The sequence below is a fragment of the Scyliorhinus torazame genome, chromosome 7 (genome assembly GCF_047496885.1).
Source record: "Scyliorhinus torazame isolate Kashiwa2021f chromosome 7, sScyTor2.1, whole genome shotgun sequence".
Lineage (NCBI taxonomy): Eukaryota > Metazoa > Chordata > Chondrichthyes > Carcharhiniformes > Scyliorhinidae > Scyliorhinus > Scyliorhinus torazame.
This window is the reverse complement of record NC_092713.1, coordinates 40,785,518-40,805,722: the sequence shown is the minus strand read 5'-3', so window position 1 is coordinate 40,805,722 and position 20,205 is coordinate 40,785,518. Positions and strand designations below refer to the sequence as shown.

Here is a 20,205-nt window from a genome sequence, read left to right as displayed (position 1 = left end):
CAAACATGTATCAAAACAGGTTACAACAAATGAACATCCCGGGAAACATACTTCCCAGAAATCAACTATGCAGTCTGTACAATTGTTTTCCCCTTTTTCACCCCCCTTTTTCACCCCCCCTTCGCAGGAAGTCGTACAGGTCACCCAACCATGCCACTAACCCCGATGGCGATGCTGACCACCACTCCAGCAAAATTTGCCTCCGTGCAATCAAAGAGGCGAAGGCTACGACATCGGCCTTCCTCCACTCCATGAGCTTCGGCTTCTCTGAAACCCCAAATATCGCCACCAAAAGGTCCGGGTCCACCTCCTCCTTCACTATCCTGGCTAAGACCGTGAACACCCCCACCCAGAATCTTCCCAATTTTTCGCAACCCCAAAACATGTGCGTATGATTCGCTGGCCCCCACCCACACTATTACCTGCAACTCTTGGAAGAACCCACTCATTCTCACCCAAGTCATATACACCCTGTGCACCACCTTAAACTGTATTAGACCCACCCTTGCACAGAAGGAGATCCCGTTTACCCTATGCAGTGCCCAATTGATCTCTCCGCCCAACTCCCCTCTCCATTTCTCCTTGATCTTCACCACTCGCTCGCCTCCCTGCTCCCCCAGCCACTTGTAATGCCAAGTGATTCCCAATGATTTTTTATTGTTGCCAAATCGAAGGCTGGGGGGGCTAGAATATGGATGCATTAGTTTTGGTGTACCAGAGTTGCAATTCATCATCTGCCCACACCACTTCTGAAAAGGATGGACAGCGTGTAAAATTGGTGCACCTGCCTCATTTCCATGTGAATCCTATGCGACAGTCCTCTCTGTAGCACTGAGCAGTCTCCGTACATCATTGGGGACTAACTAGCATTCAGAATAAACATGCTCTAAGCATGCTCTAAGCAGCTCTTCATTTTTAAAGATGCAGTCCCTATAAAAGTTAAGTTGCACTGATGGACTGCAGGTTGCTGGATAATCACTTCGGTACACTTAGGGTTTAGATATTGCAGAAAGCCAGGGAAGGTCCCCTGTCTTGGTACCTGCCTTGAAGGCACTGGTGCCACAAGTGAAGGCTAGGAGAGGAGGCCATGTTTCTGTCTGGGACAGGAAGCATTTGGAAGGGAATGGGAACAGGTGGTTAGTGGGGTTATTGCCCAGAATGTGACTCCAAGGGCATCGCAGAATAAAGTATGATGACCTCACTTGGGTGGTCAAGGTAAGTGAATATGCCTGCAGCTCATCCATGACAGCACTTTGAGACTGACCCATCACAGGGTTATTAATGGCTGCTGTCTCAACTTTCACTGCAGCACAGGCTGAGGCCTCTCAGTGGTTAGGTACAAAGGAACTTATGGTGGGTTTCCGTAGCAGCATTAGACATGGCATCGCACCACTCAATTCTGCTCACCAATTGTTTTTTTTATGTTTGCAATTTCTGTTACACTAGCTTCAGTTTCTCTGTCTTCAATGTACCAAATGTTTCTCATTTATTTAGTGGTACTCTTCCCGACATGACATCTGTCTGCCAGGAGGGTATCTTGACATGAATGGGTACATAATGGGCAGGATTCTTGACAAGTCATTCTCATGGCCACCAACCAATGTTTCCCTCTGTCAACCCTCAATCAAATGTCAGAAATAAGAAGGGTGTCCACCCTTTCTATGGCACTGTGGCCTGGTACTGACTGCTTCTTGGATGGACAAGGTTAATTCTTCATATGGAACTCCAGCTGAATTAGTTGGTATCCACTTGGCAGTTGGGTAGTCTGGAGTGCTCTTGTAGTATGTCACTTCCTCAAGATCGCCAATGAAGGAACTTTTGTTTTTAGATGTTTCACATCAGGAACCACAAGCTGCAAACAAGCAATTGAAACGAGCAGTGTTTCTAGATGAGCACAGTGAGGTGAGTGACAGCAGCCTGGGAGGCTTTCTCCAGATATTCCTTCCCGTTAGTCTTTAATGGTGCCTTCCATTCATGGTTCTGTTCAGGATTATTGATACAAATCTATGTTCTACTAAGTTATTTGTGCCATATAATATTGACATACCAATTGACGGCACTAATTGCGTCTCATGTTCTCACGAGTCAAAGCAATGGCACAAATTTATATTACATTTATTTTGCAGAAATTTATTAAGACCTGTTTGAGTGGGGCAAGTTGGCAGCACGATACCATGTCAGCTCTGTATCACATCTAAACTCGGGTAAAGTGAAGAATTCCACATGAATGCTGGAATGCATGTACAGAGCTCCACTCACCACCAATGGCATGCAAATGAAATGGCTGGTTTCTCCGTTGGTGGGATCCTCCATTTCGCAGATTTCCCGGCGGCTTGGGGGTGCCCACAATGGGAAACCCCATTGGCTGGCTGCCGGGACAGAGGATCCCGCAGCCAGCAGGGGGGCGCTGCACCAGAAAACGGGTGTGGCGGGGCAGAGAATCCCGTTTTATGTATTTAACAAGTGTATTTTTTAAAAATTGGTTCTTGGGAGGTGGGTGTCACCAGCATTTGTTGCCCATCCCTAATTGCATGTGAACTGAATGGCTTGCTAGGCCACATCAGTGGGGTGGGGTGAGGGGCCCAGTTAAGAGTCAACCGCATCGCTGTGTGGGTCTGGAGTCACATATAGGCCAGACCAGGTAAGCACGGCAGATTTCCTCGGTCTCTGGATTGCTAGATTACTAGTCCAGTGACAATGCCACTACGCCCCCACCTCTCCCTTTTTAATGCATTGCTACGAAATGTGTTAATCTGTACGTCACGCAATGTCTTTTCAATACAATGGAGTGAAGAAGGTCATTTTAAAATTTGTTCAAATTTAGTTTTAAGTCCCGAAAGATGTGCTTGTTAGGTGAATTGGACATTCTGAATTCTCCCTCAGTGTACCCGAGTGGCGACTTAGGGATTTTCACAGTAACTTCATTGCAGTGTTAATGTTAACCTACTTGTGACACTAATAAAGATTATTATTATTTTTGTACAACTTTATTTCATAGTTCTCTGGGCTTATTTTATCTGTCTTTTAATATTCCGACTGTGCTCTGACCTGTGGACTGTGAAGCCTTACACCTGGTGTGTAGATTTCCATTTTGAAAGATTTGCAAGATATCATATTTCCTTTAATACTTCTCAAACAACAAATGAACAACTTCCCTCGTTTTTGCACCAGCTTTAAGAGTTGCGGCTCAGTGAATTATACTGGCCAAGCACATTGTTGTCAGTCAATTGTAAACCATTGACTAATACTCTCCACCTGAACGCTTCAGTGAGAAGAAGAATCTTAAACCATTTCTGGAATGGTTTAAAACACGCGAGTGGATGTTAGTTTGCTACCCTTTCAGAACAACAGAAATCTTTTGTACATATGTTTTATTTATTTTATTATTCATTCTTCTTCTCTTAGTGTTATAGCTCTCAGGGAGGTCACAAGATCTGAACAATTAGATTCCAGGTGACCTACTCTGAGTATGCGTTCCCCCGGTAACAAGGGGGCGGGGTTTCAACCTTAACTGAGAGCTCAGTTCCCTTGTATAAAACCTGGCCAGGGAGCAGGTCAGGGAGGAGGCCCTTTGGGGGAGAGGAGAGTGTAATAGTGTGAATAAATAGAATCTTTGTTTTCTACCTGACTGATTCATGTGAGCTGCTTTAGTGGATTCTACAATTAGTCTTATAGAAAATCCTTTAATTTGAAAGAATAATTGTGGCTCCCTTAACAAATTCTGAAGTGATTTTGGAATCTTCTCATTAAGTGGTCTACAAGGGTTTGGTGGTGTCCCACCTACTGTCATTTTCACGTGGAATGCGCGTCCTGTACATACGCCGACTCCGTACATGCTCAAGTTTGTCGGGCGCAATTTCACACTTTGCAATAATTTGCAGGAACCCCACTGACTGCAGTTTAGTCGTGTGAATATTAATCAATTAACTCAATCTGATATTCTGCTTGATTATAGTCAACACAGGAAACTAGTGCAACACCTGACTAGCTATTTGTTAGCTGTTGCATTCCGCCTGGACAAACATGGCCCCAAGTCAGACAAAGTTACACTTTTATGGTCTAATTACAGTTCAAATTCTGCAAAGCTGTCAAGGTTGAACAGCCTGAGCCTGACACCATCATACTCCAGGGCAATTAAAACTAATCAGTGATATTCATACCTGTGATTCAGGGGGGAGTTAGAAAGTCCTATTGTATAAAGAAAACTATTGTGAAACACTCAGCCTTATGTCCTAAATTAGCTTTTAACTTGTAATATTGTTAAAAAGAGAAAAAGCAGTCACTTTCTTTCACAACATGTAACCATCTTTTGGTTCGGTAAGCTTAGAATGAAGTTAGCATCATAGAATACCGATAGCCCATTGAGTCTGTACTGACCCTTCGAATGAGCACTCTACCAGGTCACAAATAACCTTCAGGAAATACTAGGGGGCAGAGGGTCTTGCACGAAGGAGGAACTGAAGGGAATCTTCATGAGTCAGGAAATTATATTGGGGAAATTGATGGGATTAAAACCCGATAAGTCCCCAGGGCCTGATGCTCTACATCCCAGAATACTTGAGGAATTGGCCCTATAAATAGTGGATGCATTGGCGATCATCTTCCAGCATTCTCTAGACTCTGGAAGAGTTCCAATGGATTGGAAGGTAGCCATTGTAACCCCACTTTTTAAAAAAGGAAGGAGAGAGAAAACAGGGAATTATAGACAGGTTAGCCCGACATCGGTGGTGGGGAAAATGCTGGAGTTAGTTATTCAGGATGAAATAACTGAGCTTTTGGAAAGCGGGAACAGGATTGGCCCAAGTCAGTATGGATTCACTAAAGGGAAATCATGCTTGACAAATCTTCTGCAATTTGTTGAGGATGTGACCAGTAGAGTGGACAAGGGTGAACCAGTGGATGTTGTGTATCTGGACTTTCAAAAGGCTTTTGACAAGGCCCCACATAAGGTTAGTGAGCAAAATTAAAACTCATGGTATTGGGGATAATGTATTGACATGGGTAGAGAACTGTTTGGCAGACAGGAAACAGAATAAACGGGGTCACAGCCGAAGAATAAGGGATAAGCCATTCAGGACCGAGGTGAGGAAAAATGTCTTCTCTCAGAGAATTGCAAACTTGTGGAATTCTCAACCCCAGAAAGCTGTTGGGGCCAGTTTGTTGGACATATTCAAGAGGGAGCTCGACATGGTCCTTGCAGCTAAAGGTATTAAGGGGTATGGAGAGAAAGCGGGAGTGGGATATTGAATTTGCATGATCAGCCATGATCATATTGAATGGTGGTGCAGGCTCGAAGAGCTGAATGGCCTAACCCTGCACCTATTTTCGATGTTTCTATGTCCACTCCACCCATCCACCCCGCCCTATCCCTGTAACCTGGTAACCTAACTTGAACATCCTTGGACACTAAGGGGCAATTTTAGCATAGCCAAGCCACCTAACCTGCACATCTTTTGGACTGAGGAAACTGGAGCATCCGGATAGTCACCCGAGGCTGGATTTGAACCCGGGTACCTGGCGCTGCGAGGCAGCAGTGCTGACCATTGTGCCATCTATCACAGCATTTTGCATGGCTCATGCTTCCTACCACGCCACCAGGGAACCTGCCACAGGGCGTTTCCTTGGTGGGATCAGAAGGTCCCTGCGGGAAGGGTGGGGAAATCCTGCCCATTATGTGGCCATCCATGTCTTCTCCCACTTCCCATCTTCCCACAGAAATCTTGCTGATCTGTTTTCTCATCATTTTCTAATTTTGTTTCAAGCAAAGAAAAAGCTTGACTCGTCAAAACTTACTTCTCAACTGTCCGATCTGTCGGACAGACATTCAACTCTATTTGAACATGACTTCCGGTGGCGGCCATGGAGGAGTAGGTCGCACATTTGATAGCACCCACCTGTGATGCACTTTGGACCTTTTTCTCCCGTTTCTTTCCGAATTTTATTGGATGAATCGGTGAAGAGTGAGACAGTAAGGAGAAATCCCCCTCCAGTGTATGGAGAATTGGACCAGAAGTGGCCTTGTGAGAAGACAAAGTTCTACAAGGAAGACGCGAGCAGAGCTGGCAATGCGGAAAAGCATGGCGGAGGAGATACTGCAGGTGGACACGAGATACTCAGAGGCCCCGGACGCGGGGCTACTGAGGGAACGGCGGAGATTACAGGTGGAGTTTGGGCTGTTGATTACAGGGAAGGCGGTGGAATAGCTGAGGAAGGCAAGGGGGGCGATTTATTAGTATGGGGAAAAGGCAAGCAGAATGTTAGCACACCAGCTAAGAAAAAGGGAGGTGGCCAGAGAGATAGGGAGAGTTAGGAGTAGAGATGGTATTACGGTCCTGGACCCAGTGGGGGTGAACGAGGTGGTTAAGGACTTTTACAGCAAATTATATAAGTCGGAACCCTTGGCTGGGATGGAGGGGTGAGACAGTTTTTGGGTCAGTTGAGGTTCTCTGAGGTGGATGAGGATCTGGTGGAAGGGCTGGGAGCCCCAATTGAAATTAAGGAAATAATTGAGAGGCTGGAGGGCATGCAGTCAGGCAAGGCCCTGGGGCCGGACGGCTACCCGGTGGAATTCCATAAGAGGTTTTCAGAGATATTGAGCCCACTGCTGGTGAGGACATTTAATGAAGCAAGAGAGAAGGGAGTTCTCCCCCCCAACAATGTTGCAGGCCTTGATTTCATTGATCCTGAAATGGGAGATTGATCCGGAGCAATGTGGGTCATACAGGTCAATTTCACTACTTAATGTGGACGCCAAACTGCTGGCTAAGATACTGGCCACAAGGATAGAGGATTGTGTCCCGGGGGTGATAGGGGAAGACCAGACGGGATTTGTAAAAGGCAGGCAAATCACGGCCAATGTTCAAAGGCTTTTGAATGTTATTATGATGCCCTCAGAAGGAGGGGAGATGGAGGTGGTGGTAGCGATGGATGCAGAGAAGGCTTTTGATCGGGTGGAGTGGGATTACCTGTGCGAGGTGCTGGGAAGGTTTGGGTTTGGCGAGGGCTTCATGAACTGGGTGCGGTTGCTCTATCAGGCACCAGTAGCGAGTGTGCGTACAAACCGGCTAAGGTCGGGGTATTTTCAACTACACCGAGGGACGAGGCAAGGGTGCCCCCTCTCCCCGCTACTGTTTGCTCTGGCCATAGAGCCATTGGCCATGGCGTAAAGAGTGTGGTGAACCACTGTAATAGGAGATGTAAGGTAGGACCTGCACTACAGGTTCGCCGGTAGCTCCTGCCGGCAGGCTCCGCCCACGGAGAACTGTATAAATATGCATGACCTTCAGTGCCCTGTCATTTCGCCAGCTGCAGCAGGAGGCCACGCATCTGACTGTAATAAAGCCACAGTTGTACCCAACTTTAGTCTTTGTGCAATTGATCGTGCATCAATTTATTACAGTCAGATTTACCACAGAATGGATATCCGAATTAAGCCCGATCGCCTGCAGCTGGATCCGCACTCGCCCGACGCCAGGAACAAAGAACAAAGAACAAAGAAATGTACAGCACAGGAACAGGCCCTTCGGCCCTCCATGCCCGTGCCGACCATGCTACCCGACTAAACTACAATCTTCTACACTTCCTGGGTCCGTATCCCTCTATTCCCAACCTATTCATGTATTTGTCAAGATGCCCCTTAAATGTCACTATCGTCCCTGCTTCCACCACCTCCTCCGGTAGCGAGTTCCAGGCACCCACTACCCTCTGCGTAAAAAACTTGCCTCGCACATCTACTCTAAACCTTGCCCCTCTCACCTTAAACCTATGCCCCCTAGTAATTGACCCCTCTACCCCGGGGAAAAGCCTCTGACTATCCACTCTGTCTATGCCCCTCATAATTTTGTAGACCTCTATCAGGTCGCCCCTCAACCTCCTTCGTTCCAGTGAGAACAAACCGAGCTTATTCAACCGCTCCTCATAGCTAATGCCCTCCATACCAGGCAACATTCTGGTAAATCTCTTCTGCACCCTCTCTAAAGCCTCCACACCCTTCTGGTAGTCTGGCGACCAGAATTGAACACTATACTCCAAGTGTGGCCCAACTAAGGTTCTATACAGCTGCAACATGACTTGCCAATTCTTATACTCAATGCCCCGGCCAATGAAGGCAAGCATGCCGTATGCCTTTACTCACTGGCTAGCATGTTTCGAGGCTTACATCAATGTGGCGGACCCTGTGCCAACGGAGGCTCAGAAGATAAATGTCCTGTACTCCAGACTGAGCACCAGCGTGTTCCCGTTGATCCAAGACGCCACGACTTACACAAAAGCAATGGAACTCCTCAAAGAACACTACGCGCAGAAGGCGAACACGCTCTTCGCCAGGCATGTACTTGCCACCTGCTCGCAACTACCTGGTGAGTCCATCGAAGACTTCTGTCGGGCCCTAATTCCACTGGTCCGGGACTGTGACTGTCAGGCCGTCACGGCTGCCGAACACGCAAATCTCCTCATGCGCGATGCCTTCGTGACGGGGATTGCGTCGGACCGCATCCGAGAATGATTGCTGGAAGGGGCGACGATCGAACTGGTAGAGACGAAAACCTTGGCGTTCTCCATGACGGTCGCATCCCGTAACGTACAATCGTACCTCTCCCGCCGCGCTGCCCACCCTTCAACCCCTTCCTACCCATCCTGGACCCTGCTGACGACCTCCTCAGCCGGGGCCCTGCCTTCGCAATACGCCTGCGCCGCACGCCGATCAGCACACACCAGGGTCCCCACTGCTACTTCTGCGGTCAGCAGAAGCACCCCCGCCAAGTACTGTGACTATGGTGAGATCCTTGTCAGAAATGCTACGCAACCGTTTGGTTTGCGGTATTAACAATGCGGCCACCCAGAGAAAGCAGTTTGTAAAGCCTGAAGTAAAAAGGGCCACTTCGCGGCTATGTGCCAGGCCCACGCAGTCGCTGCGATCGCGCCCGCTATCGCCCCCTCCCCCACGCCAGTCTCACTGGGCTACATCGCTGGCTTTTAAAGTAGACCAAGGCAGGCCAGCAGCATGGTTCAATTCCCGTACCAGCCTCCCCAAACAGGCGCCGGAATGTGGTGACTAGGGGCTTTTCCTAGTAACTTCATTGAAGCCTACTCGTGACAATAAGCGATTTTCATTTCATTTCATTTCAATGGGAGCAGCCATCTTCTCCTCCCGGGTCCATGTGCGACCAATGGGCGCCGCCATCTTGTCCCCCTTCGGCGACGTGCGCCCCATGGGCGCCGCCATCTTGTCCCGACCCCGCAATGTGCGCACCATGGCGCCGTCATCTTGTCCCGACCCCGCAATGTGCGCACCATGGCGCCGTCATCTTGTCCCGACACCGCAATGTGCGCACCATGGGCGCCACTATCTTGTTCCCCACAGAATCCCTGGACATCCCGACATCGGAACCGCTCACGCTCGCCATCCGAAGCATCCGATGGCTACCCGAAGCTCGCTTCGATGACATTGGACCAATCTCGCCCGCACAACCTGGCCACCGCGTCGACAACGGTTAAAATCAACGGCCGCGCGACCTCGTGCCTGCTGGACTCCGGGAGCACTGAAAGCTTTGTTCACCCTGATACAGTAAGGCGCTGCTCCCTCGCAGTCCACCCTGCCAATCAAAGGATCTCCCTAGCATCCGGATCCCACTCCGTCCCAATCCGAGGCTTTTGTACAGTCACCCTCATGGTCCAGGGCGTAGAATTTAGTAACTTCCGCCTCTATGTCCTTCCTAATCTCTGCGCTGCACTCCTGTTGGGCCTAGACTTCCAGTGCAACCTCCAGAGCCTCACCCTCAAATTCGGCGGGCCCTTACACCCCCTTACCGTTTGCGGCCTCGCGACCCTCAAGGTCGATCCCCCCCTCCCTCTTTGCCAATCTAACTGTGGATTGCAAGCCCGTTGCCACTAGGAGCAGATGGTACAGCACCCAGGACAAGACCTTCATCAGGTCCGAAGTCCAGCGGGGGGTATTATCGAGGCAACAGCCCCTGGAGAGCCCAAGTGGTAGTGGTTAAAACTGGGGAGAAACACAGGATGGTCGTGGACTACAGCCAGACCATCAATTGGTACATGCAGTTCGACGCGTACCCCCTCCTACGCATATCTGATATGGTCAATCAGATTGCGCAGTACCGGGTCTTCTCAACAATTGACCGGAAATCCGCCTGCCACCAGCTCCCCATCCGGAAGTCGGACCGGCCATACACTGCCTTCGAGGCGAACAGTCACCTCTACCACTTCCTTTCGGTGTCACAAATGGGGTCTCGGTCAGTGGACGATTCACTGCCTTTCCAAGTAGAAAGTGACGCTTCAGAGGCGAAATTCTCCCCCAACGGCGCGATGTCCGCCGACTGGCGCCAAAAACGGCGCCAATCAGACGGGCATCACGCCGGCCCAAAGGTGCGGAATGCTCCGCATCTTTGGCGGCCTAGCCCCAACATTGAGGGGCTAGGCCGACGCCGGAGGGATTTCCGCCCCGCCAGCTGGCGGAAATAGCGTTTGTTGCCCCGCCAGCTGGCGCGGAAATGCGGCGCATGCGCGGGAGCGTTAGCGGCCGCTAACAGTTTCCCGGCGCATGTGCGGGAGCGTCAACGGCCGCTGAAAGTTTCCTGCGCATACGCAGTGGGGAGAGTCTCTTCCGCCTCCGCCATGGTGAAGGCCGTAGCGGAGGCGCAAGGGAAAGAGTGCCCCCACGGCACAGGCCCACCCGCGGATCGGTGGGCCCCGATCGCGGGCCAGGCCACCGTGGGGGCACCCCCCGGGGTCAGATCGCCCCGCGCCCCCCCCCCCCCCCCCCCAGGACCCCGGAGCCTGCCCACGCCGCCTGGTCCCGCTGGTAAATACCAGGTTTGATTTACGCCGGCGGGACAGGCAATTTCTGGGAGGGACTTCGGCCCATCCTGGCCGGAGAATTGAACGGGGGGTCCCACCAACCGGCGCGGCCCGATTCCCGCCCCGCCCAATCTCCGGTACCGGAGACTTCGGCGGGGGCGGGGGCGGGATTCACGGCGGCCAACGGCCATTCTCCGACCCGCCGGGGGGGGTCGGAGAATGACGCCCCAGATGTCGCCCTTGCCGCCACTCTAAACCAGGCAGGCAGACCCGTGGCATTCTTTTCCCGCACCCTTCATGCCTCGGAAATTCGACACTCATCCGTCGAAAAGGAGGCCCAAGCTATCGTTCAAGCTGTGCAACATTGGAGGCATTACCTGGCTGGTAAGAGATTCACTCTCCTTATGGACCAATGGTCGGTGGTCTTCATGTTCAATAACACACAGCGGGGCAAGATCAAAAATGATAAAAGCTTGCGGTGGAGAATCAAGCTCTCCACCTATAATTACGAGATCTTGTATCACCCCGGTAATCTCAACGAGCCCCCAGATGCCCTCTCCCGAGGTACATGTGCCAGCGCACAAGTGGACCAACTCCGGGCCCTACACGACAGTCTTTGTCACCCAGGGGTCACTCGATTGTACCATCTGGTCAAAGCTCGCAATCTGCCCTACTCCGTCGAGGACGTAAGGACAGTCACCAGGGACTGCCAGGTCTGTGCGGAGTGCAAACCGCACTTCTACCGGCAGACCATGCGCGCCTGGTGAAGGCTTCCCGCCCCTTTGAACGCCTCAGCGTGGATTTCAAAGGGCCCCTCCCCTCCACCGACCGTAACACATACATTCTCACTGTGGTCGATGAGTACTCCAGATTCCCCTTCGCCATCCCATGCCCCGATATGATGTCTGCCACCGTCATCAAGGCCCTCAGCACCATCTTCGCTCGATTCGGTTTCCCCGCCTACATCCACAGTGACAGGGGATCCTCATTCATGAGCGATGAGCTGCGTCAGTTCCTGCTCAGCAGGGGTATAGCCTCCAGCAGGACGACCAGCTACAACCCCCGGGAAACGGGCAAGTAGAACGGGAGAATGGGATGGTTTGGAGGGCCGTCCAGCTGGCCCTACGGTCCAGGAACCTCCCAGCCTCTCGCTGGCAGGAGGTCCTCCCTGACGCTCCACACTCCATCCGATCACTATTGTGCACCGCCACTAATAACACACCCCATGAACGTGTTTTTACCTTCCTCAGGAAGTCCACATCCGGGGTGTCGCTCCCTACTTGGCTCGCTGCACCAGAACCGGTCCTTCTCCGTAGGCACGTGCGACTCCACAAGGCGGACCCCTTGGTGGTCAGGGTTCACCTGCTCCACGCCAACCCTCAATATGCCTACGTTGAGTTCCCCGATGGCCGCCAAGATACTGTCTCACTCAGGGGCCTGGCACCATCAGGTTCCACCCCAACACACACCCCCACCAATGCACCCCCCCCCCATCCCCACCGCGCCGCTAATATTGACCCCACCAGAGCACCACCCCTCCCCTTTTCCACACAAGAGGACGAAGATGACTTCTGCACGCTCCCGGAGTTTCCCGATGACTGGCCAGCATCAGCACCGCCACCACCGCCATCGGTGCCACCTCCATCACTGCCAGCACCGACTTCGCCGCCACCTTTACGCTGCTCCCAACGAAGCACCAAAGCACCGGACCGGCTGAACCTTTGACGGACTCAGGACCGTCAACATGGACTTTTCTTTCCCTACCACTGTACATAATTGCAGTAATTGTACATAGTTTCATGTCACCCCCGCCGGACTCATTTTTAACAGGGGGTGAATGTGGTGAACCACTGTAATAGGAGATGTAAAGTAGGACCTGCACTACAGGTTCACCAAAACAAGATGAAAACTTTCTACTCTCTGTCATGAGTGGTGAGTCTGGAAGGTAGCACAGGCATCACGGTGGCATAGTGGTTAGCACAATTGCTTCACAGCTCCAGGGTCTCAGGTTCGATTCCTGGCTTGGGTCACTGTTTGTGTGGAGTCTGCACGTTCTCCCCGTGTGAGCGTGGGTTTCCTCCGGGTGCTCCGGTTTCCTCCCACAGTCCAAAGATGTGGAGATTAGGTGGATTGGCCATGCTAAATTGCCCTTAGTGTCCAAAATTGGCCTTAGTGTTGGGTGGGGTTACTGGGTTATGGGGATAGGGTGGAGGTGTGCGGTTGGGTAGGGTGCTCTTTCCAAGAACCGGTGCAGACTTGATGGGCCAAATGGCCTCCTTCTGCACTGTAAATTCTATGAACTATAAACAGAGAAGACGAGTTAGTGGAGGGATTGTGAGTTCTTAAAAATATTATTTCATGAGATGTGAGTGTCGCCAGAAGGGCCAGCATTTGTTGCCTGTCCCTAATTGCCCTATGAACTGAGTCTCTTGCTAGGCCATTCCAAGGCAGTTAAGAGTCAACTGCATTGCTGTGGGCCCGGAGTCACATGTAGGCCAGACCAGGCAAACATGGCAGATTGTGAACCAGATGGAGTTTCATGACAATTGATAATTCGAGATTACTGAGACTAGCTTTCAATTCTAGATTATATAAATTGAATTCAAATTCCACTTGTGGTGGGATCTAAACCTATGTCCCTAGAGCATTGGCCTAAGCCTCTGGATTACAAGTCCAGTGACATTTACCACAATGCCACACCCTCTCCATATGAAAATAATAGTACGTCAAACATCAATCCAGATTGAAATACTTTATTTTATTTGAATTTCAGTGTAACTATTGAAGGTTGGTGAACGTTTAGAAGTTATAACTCTGGTAGTGAATATAAATGGAAGCAGGTGGTTTTTGTCTCAGTGTAACTTGATTGCATTACATATCTATAATTAGATCATTGGGACCTGTATCTTCACTCTCAAGTTGGGAGGGCAGAGTTGGAAAAAATCCCAACTCCACAAACCTGACTTTGGAGAAACTCCCCGAACAGTCAGATTTGCATGCCGGGGTGGGTGATAACTGTAGCAGGCTCCCTGACCCTAGAGGAGTTAGGAGACAGCCACAGGGGCTGCCAGGTGAGGAGGAAAGCTGAGTCAACGCCTGCCTCAGTCCAGGATTTTTTTGCAGCTGCGAAAAAAAGAATAAAACAAAACAAAAGCCATCAACCCTCACACACTTCACCATCTATACATTTTCCATGCCAACCAATGCCATCTCATACTCCCACCCAACACTCCATGGTCCCTCATACCCTCCATGTCAACCTATGCCCCTCTGTACATGGCTATTTATTGCTCCCATGCCAATTTAGTGTCAACCCATAACCACACCCATAACCCTTTCCCCTTACACCCTCTTTGCCAATTCACCCAATAACCACCATGGTCAGACCTCAGGGTCCGTGTTGAAATTAAATAATGTTATGATTGACCATTAAGAGAAACACTCTCATTGATAAAAACCCATCTACTACATTTAACTTATTTCACCTACTTAATCCCTTCCACAAACATTCATCTGTATTCATGTACCCACTTCAAAGACTTTATATGCACTTGAAGCTGTCAATCAAACTGTGAACTGACAGGCATCCCATAAAGATAGGTTATGAAATCTGTCATACATCACAAATCTTATAATGATACCCTTCGGGCGCAAATGAACAGACAAAGTGAAATGGAAGCATTGATGTTATTTGCACTGCAGGCAGTTTTGCCAAAAATTAAAGGCCAGGAGATTTAAGTCCCTCGAGAACTTGACAGCTCCCTTGACAGCCTGACAGTTCCAATCAGCCTATCAGTTGCTGTGGGTGGATTTTCCAGTTTTGGTCCCACCAATGGGTTCTTTGGTGGTGGGGAGTGCGAACAATGGGAAACCCCCATTGACAGCTATGGAACCGGAAGTTCCCATCACCGGCCACTATGGGCCACCTCTGCCACTGCAAAACAACTGCTGGGACACAGAAAATCCTGCCCATTGAGTCTATCTAATTGTCTTGCACATTCATGTCTCCTTTTAACATACCCAAAGGACATTTGACCTTTGCCAAAGGTCACCTGAGCTCTCCCAGTTATGTGCCTGGAACTATCGAAAAGGGTACCCTACCTCTCCAAAGAACCCCAGCAGCTTTAGACTTCTCCTGCGAGGTCTAAAGCTCACAAGCTATGTTTGGATATTCTACTCGTGGAAATTGGACCTAACAGAAGGCAGCCACATTTTTATTTTATAAATGTGAGTACCCAATTCATTTTTTCCAATTAAGGGGGCAATTCAGCGTGGCCAATCCACCTACCCTGCACATCTTTGGGTTGTGGGGGCGAAACCCACGCAAACACGGGGAGAATGTGCAAACTCCACAGGAACAGTGACACAGAGCCGGGATCGAACCTGGGACCTCGGCACCGTGAGGCAGCAGGGCTAACCCTCTGCGCCACCGTGCAGGCAGCCACACTTTAACATGCACAACTGCCTCTGTGAACCGCTGATGTGAAAAGTACAACCAGCTTCCATTCTTCCAGCGAAAACAGTAGGTGCTGGGTTCAGGGGTGAGACTTCTGGAATTGGGGCTTTGTTGCCATTTTGGTTAAGCTAGAAAATCTCCCTGTCATGGTGAAAATTCAAACCTCTATTTCTCTTAAAACTAACATCTCTAAGTAATGCCAAATGTATCTCATTAAAGTTCTGCAATATGTGATGTTTGTGTTCTAAGGTTCTAACGCAAAAATTTAAAATAAAGCCACAACATTTAACCTCGGCAAAAAAAAGACTCGGTGTGGACATTTATGAGTATATGTCATCAGGATTGGCTATTCCAGTGATGTTATAAACGCTCTGAATGCTAATTCCAATGGCAATCAGTTTTTAAATTCTTACTGAAATGAGTTATACACAAGAATGAATTATATACAACCACACAAAGTTTATATAGGGAGACGATTATCCAGATAAACTTCAAAAAGGTAGTCTTACCTTTGTGTTTCTATTGTGTCATATCATAGAATTTACAGTGCAGAAGGAGGCCATTCGGCCCGTCGAGTCTGCACCGGCTCTTGGAAAGAGCACCCCACGCAAGGTCAACACCTCCAACCTATCCCCATAACCAAGTAACCCCACCCAACACCAAAGGCAATTTTGGACATTAAGGGCAATTTATCATGGCCAATCCACCTAACCTGCACATCTTTGGACTGTGGGAGGAAACCGGAGCACCCGGAGGAAACGCACGCACACACGGGGAGGATGTGCAGACTCCGCACAGACAGTGACCCAAGCCGGAATCGAACCTGGGAACCTGGAGCTGTGAAGCAATTGTGCTATCCACAATGCTACCGTGCTGCCCCACGTGCTGCGTGTCATAGGCTTTCAGATAGCGAAAATGACACAGGAAGGACACATATGGGGCACGATTCTCCGTCGCCGGGCTCCTCCGCTTCGCCAGCAGATTCACGCCCACGGATTTCCTGACAGGAAACCCCATTGGCTGGCTGCCTGGACGGACGATCCAGCTGCCAATGGGGGCACGCCGTGCCAGAAAACGTGTCTGCATGACGGAGAATCCTGCCCAAGAACTAGGAGCAGGAGGAGGTAATTCAGCCCCTCGAGCCCCCTCTGCCATTCAATAAAATCATGGCTGATCTCATCTCGGCCTCAGCTCCACTTTCCTGCCCGCTCTCCATAACCCTTCAACCCGTTAATAATTAAAAATCTGTCTATCTCCTCCTTAAATTTACACAATGTCCCGGCATCCACCGCACTCTGGGGCAATGAATTCCACAGATTTGCTACTCTTTGAGAGAAGTAATTTCTTCTCTGTTTTAAATCTGCTCAACCCTTATCCCAAAACCACTGAATTCTTTTAAGTATGTTTTTCGCAGTTTGCTTTATCGTCTACCTTTTTGTTTTAAAACAAAAGAGCTGATGGTGAACGGATTTTATTTTAGACACAATGGGTCTTCCTTTAAATCTGCAGCAATGACCTCAGGGGTTCAGAATGTACAGTCGAATGCTTAGACCTGACACACTGTCACTGTTCAAAGGTTGCAGCTTTGAGTCAAATGTTTGACATGCCACACCATTCCGGCAGTGCAGTCATTTGTGCTGCTTCACTAAAATGCATTTCACTGAAGTGTAACATTCACACTCCTGGTCTAGTTACTTGCATGTTGATCTTGGTTCTGTAAAACCGTCAGCTCCTTATTCTGCTTCTGTTTCAGTTTAATTTTGTGATCACTGCCACCTTCTGACTCATGGTTTCCTCTGTATGTCACTGTGTGTAACTTTTTCCAACGTTGGGGAAACTTTTTAAATAGAATGATTCTCCTTTGTAGGAGAGGACTTCTATTCCGTTCCCAAAAGTAAATGTTCGGAGTTATACACCCGGGGCATCAGGAATAATATACAATCGACACTTTGTGACGAATACTTGATACATTAACCCCCTCCAATACTAAACCTTATCACCGAGTTGCAAAGTTCTACCACAATAATGTAACCACAAACACAGTTAATGAGGAATATTAGCAACTGATCTAGTAATACCAAATTATATTTATGTAGCAACGTTGATGGAGGTTTCACAGGAGTATTAGAAAGCAGAATTAGACATTACAAACAGCATTCTAAATGTATCAACGAAACGGGAAACATTTCCGAAATTCAAAATGTCCTGACAGCCTGATGTGCAAAGTGAGGTAACATCTGGTTGAACAGGTGTAAAAAGGTCAATTAAATTTTTTTAATGGAGGCTCAGGGCTGGATTCTTCCGCCCCGGCCTCCGAAAGATCGCCACGGGCGGGGCGTGGACCATGGAAAAGTCCATTGAGCTCGGGCGGGAATTTCCGGTCGGTGAGCAGGCACAGCCGGAGAATCCCGTCCTGGGGTTCCACCAACTTTGACAGTCTCTGTAGATCTGGGATTTTCAAATCAATTTAGTTGGGGATAAAACCTATGTTTGCTCCTTACAAGGCCAATGACATCAGAGGGTAGCTCTGTGGGTATTTGGCAGCAGCGATCCTCTATGTCTGTAGTTAATCCTCGCTTGGTTCTGTAAGAACCTTGTGTATATACTGAGAGACGTGAGGTGTACTGTCCCATATGGATACAAATAGGTCCTACTAAAAGAGAGAGGAAATGTTCCAGACCAGGGAAATAGACTTCAGCCCTCAAAACTGGGAGAAAGCATTTTTTAAAAAAAATCAGCATTGGTCTTCTTATACAGGGGAGGCTGAAGAGGGGCACTCATAGAATTTACAGTGCAGAAGGAGGCCATTCGGCCCATCGAGTCTGCACCGGCTCTTGGAAAGAGCACTCTACCCAAGGTCCACACCTCCACCCTATCCCCATAACCCAGTAACCCCACCCAACACTAAGTGCAATTTTGGATACTAAGGGCAATTTATCATGGCCAATCCACCTAACCTGCACATCGTTGGACTGTGGGAGGAAACGGGAGCACCCGGAGGAAACCCACGCACACATACACTGGGAGGATGTGCAGACTCCGCACAGACAGTGACCCAAGCCGGAATCGAACCTGGGGCCCTGGAGCTGTGAAGCAATTGTGCTGTCCACAATGCTACCGTGCTGCCCCACTCGGGGTAGGTGGCATAGTTTCTGGCTGCACAGGTGTTGCTAGCAGTGGCATCGCTGGTGCTCGTCGACCCAATGCAAATTAGTGTCCCTCCCATTGACCTTACCACCTCCAGTGAGGTCAGTGTTAGATGGCACCAGTAGGCACATTCTCAGCATCACCGCCTGTACTACCGCCTGCATCGTTTCAACACTGGAAACTTTAACTTTCCTTTTCTTGTTGCAGTGGTTGACAGACCTGTTGTGTATTTCCCATATCTTCTATTTTTAATTTGGGCAAAGCTTCCCTTTTGAAAAGTCTTAGAATCATAATCTTTATTATTGTCACAAGTCGACTTACATTAACACTGCAATGAAGTTACTGTGAAAATCCCCTAGTCACCACACTCCAGCGCCTGCTCGGGTACACTGAGGGAGAATTCAGAATGTCCAATTCACCTAACAGCAGCACGTCTTTCGGGACTTGCGGGAGGAAACCGGAGCACCCGGAGGAAACCCACGCAGACACGGGGAGAACGTGCAGACTCTGCACAGACAGTGACCCAGTGGGGAATCGAACTTGGGACCCTGCCGTTGTGAAGCAACAGTGTTAACCACTGTGCTACCGTGCCTTCTGAGTTGACTAGGAATCTGAGAATAGCCCTGTCCAATAGAACACTATCGGGTCAAAACACTTTTACGGAAGAGCCTTCTGAAAAATGTGAGCCCTGATGATGTACACTGACTGTCAAATATATTGGAGGTTTTTTTAATGCTGGGATCTTTTCAAGACTTCGGGGAACATAATGCACCTTCCATCTATGAGAGATGATGAACACTCAGCGGACAATCTATTTATGTGGGGACATAACATAGCTGATTTAAAGATTTTTTTAAATATAAAAAACAAATCTGACGTGAAGACACGTAGAAACGAACTGGAAAATTCACTTATATTTTCTCAGCTAGTTTATTAGTGCTCAGATGAACACATTACTTATAAAAGGGAGATGACCAGAATCAATATTAACCAGAACGTTAGGGCAATAATGCCGAGTGGTTCAAGCAGTTTTGTTCCACATAAGCAGTTATTTAGCTTCAAGAACAGGTGCGTAGAGAGTTGTGCTGAATGACTGTTTTATCAGTGATCTTAAAAATCACGGCAGAATTAATGAACTAATTGAACTTATGTTAAAAGTATACAATCATATGCAAATAATCAAAGATTTCCATAAGTACCGACTTCATGAGGTGATGCAGGTTGATTTGAACATTCATTGCTTGAAAAAGTTTTGATTAATTTAATAAGAGAGGAAAGCAAAGTTTGACAAGTTCAACAAACAATGATAAAGGACCGAAGCAAGAAAACGTTCGGCAGATTTATCATTCTATAAAAAGCTTGTAATAGACCTTACCTCAAAGGCAATGCGGAGGTGCAGCCTTCTCAGTGAAGTGCTCAGTCCGGGAGCTCTTCAGATTTGGACTCTCACAGCTGGTAAGTGCTGTAATACATCATCATACCATAAATTCCTGAGGTCACAGCCTGGCACAAGACACCGTTTAACAGAATAATAAGCGCCACAGTTTAAAACCACACAGTCATACGGCAGATTTGTCCAACATATCAACATTTACTTTCTGAACCTGTATTAAAATTCTGTTGCTCAAGAAAATGGTTCAAGTAACGGACAGCTGCATTGGAGGTCATTTGAGGACATCCCAATTATTCTATTACCTTTCTTGTTGCATACATGTCACTCTTGTAGGCAAGACTGGACAAATATAAACTGAAGCATATCATCGTGCATCTGTAAACCTGTATGTTCT

General features: G+C 48.7%; 1 protein-coding gene across 2 annotated transcripts in view; it reads right to left on the bottom strand.

Moving 5' to 3' along the window:
• LOC140426158 (palmdelphin-like) overlaps positions 1–19,901 on the bottom strand; it is a 136,727-nt gene extending 116,826 nt beyond the window's left edge. The window contains exon 1 of one of the 2 annotated variants that reach the window (XM_072510588.1): positions 19,794–19,901. The gene's annotated coding sequence lies outside the window, so the exon portion shown is untranslated. The remainder of the gene's footprint in view (positions 1–19,793) is intronic. The other variant, XM_072510584.1, reaches the window with a different exon arrangement.
• Between the last annotated feature and the right edge of the window lie 304 nt (positions 19,902–20,205).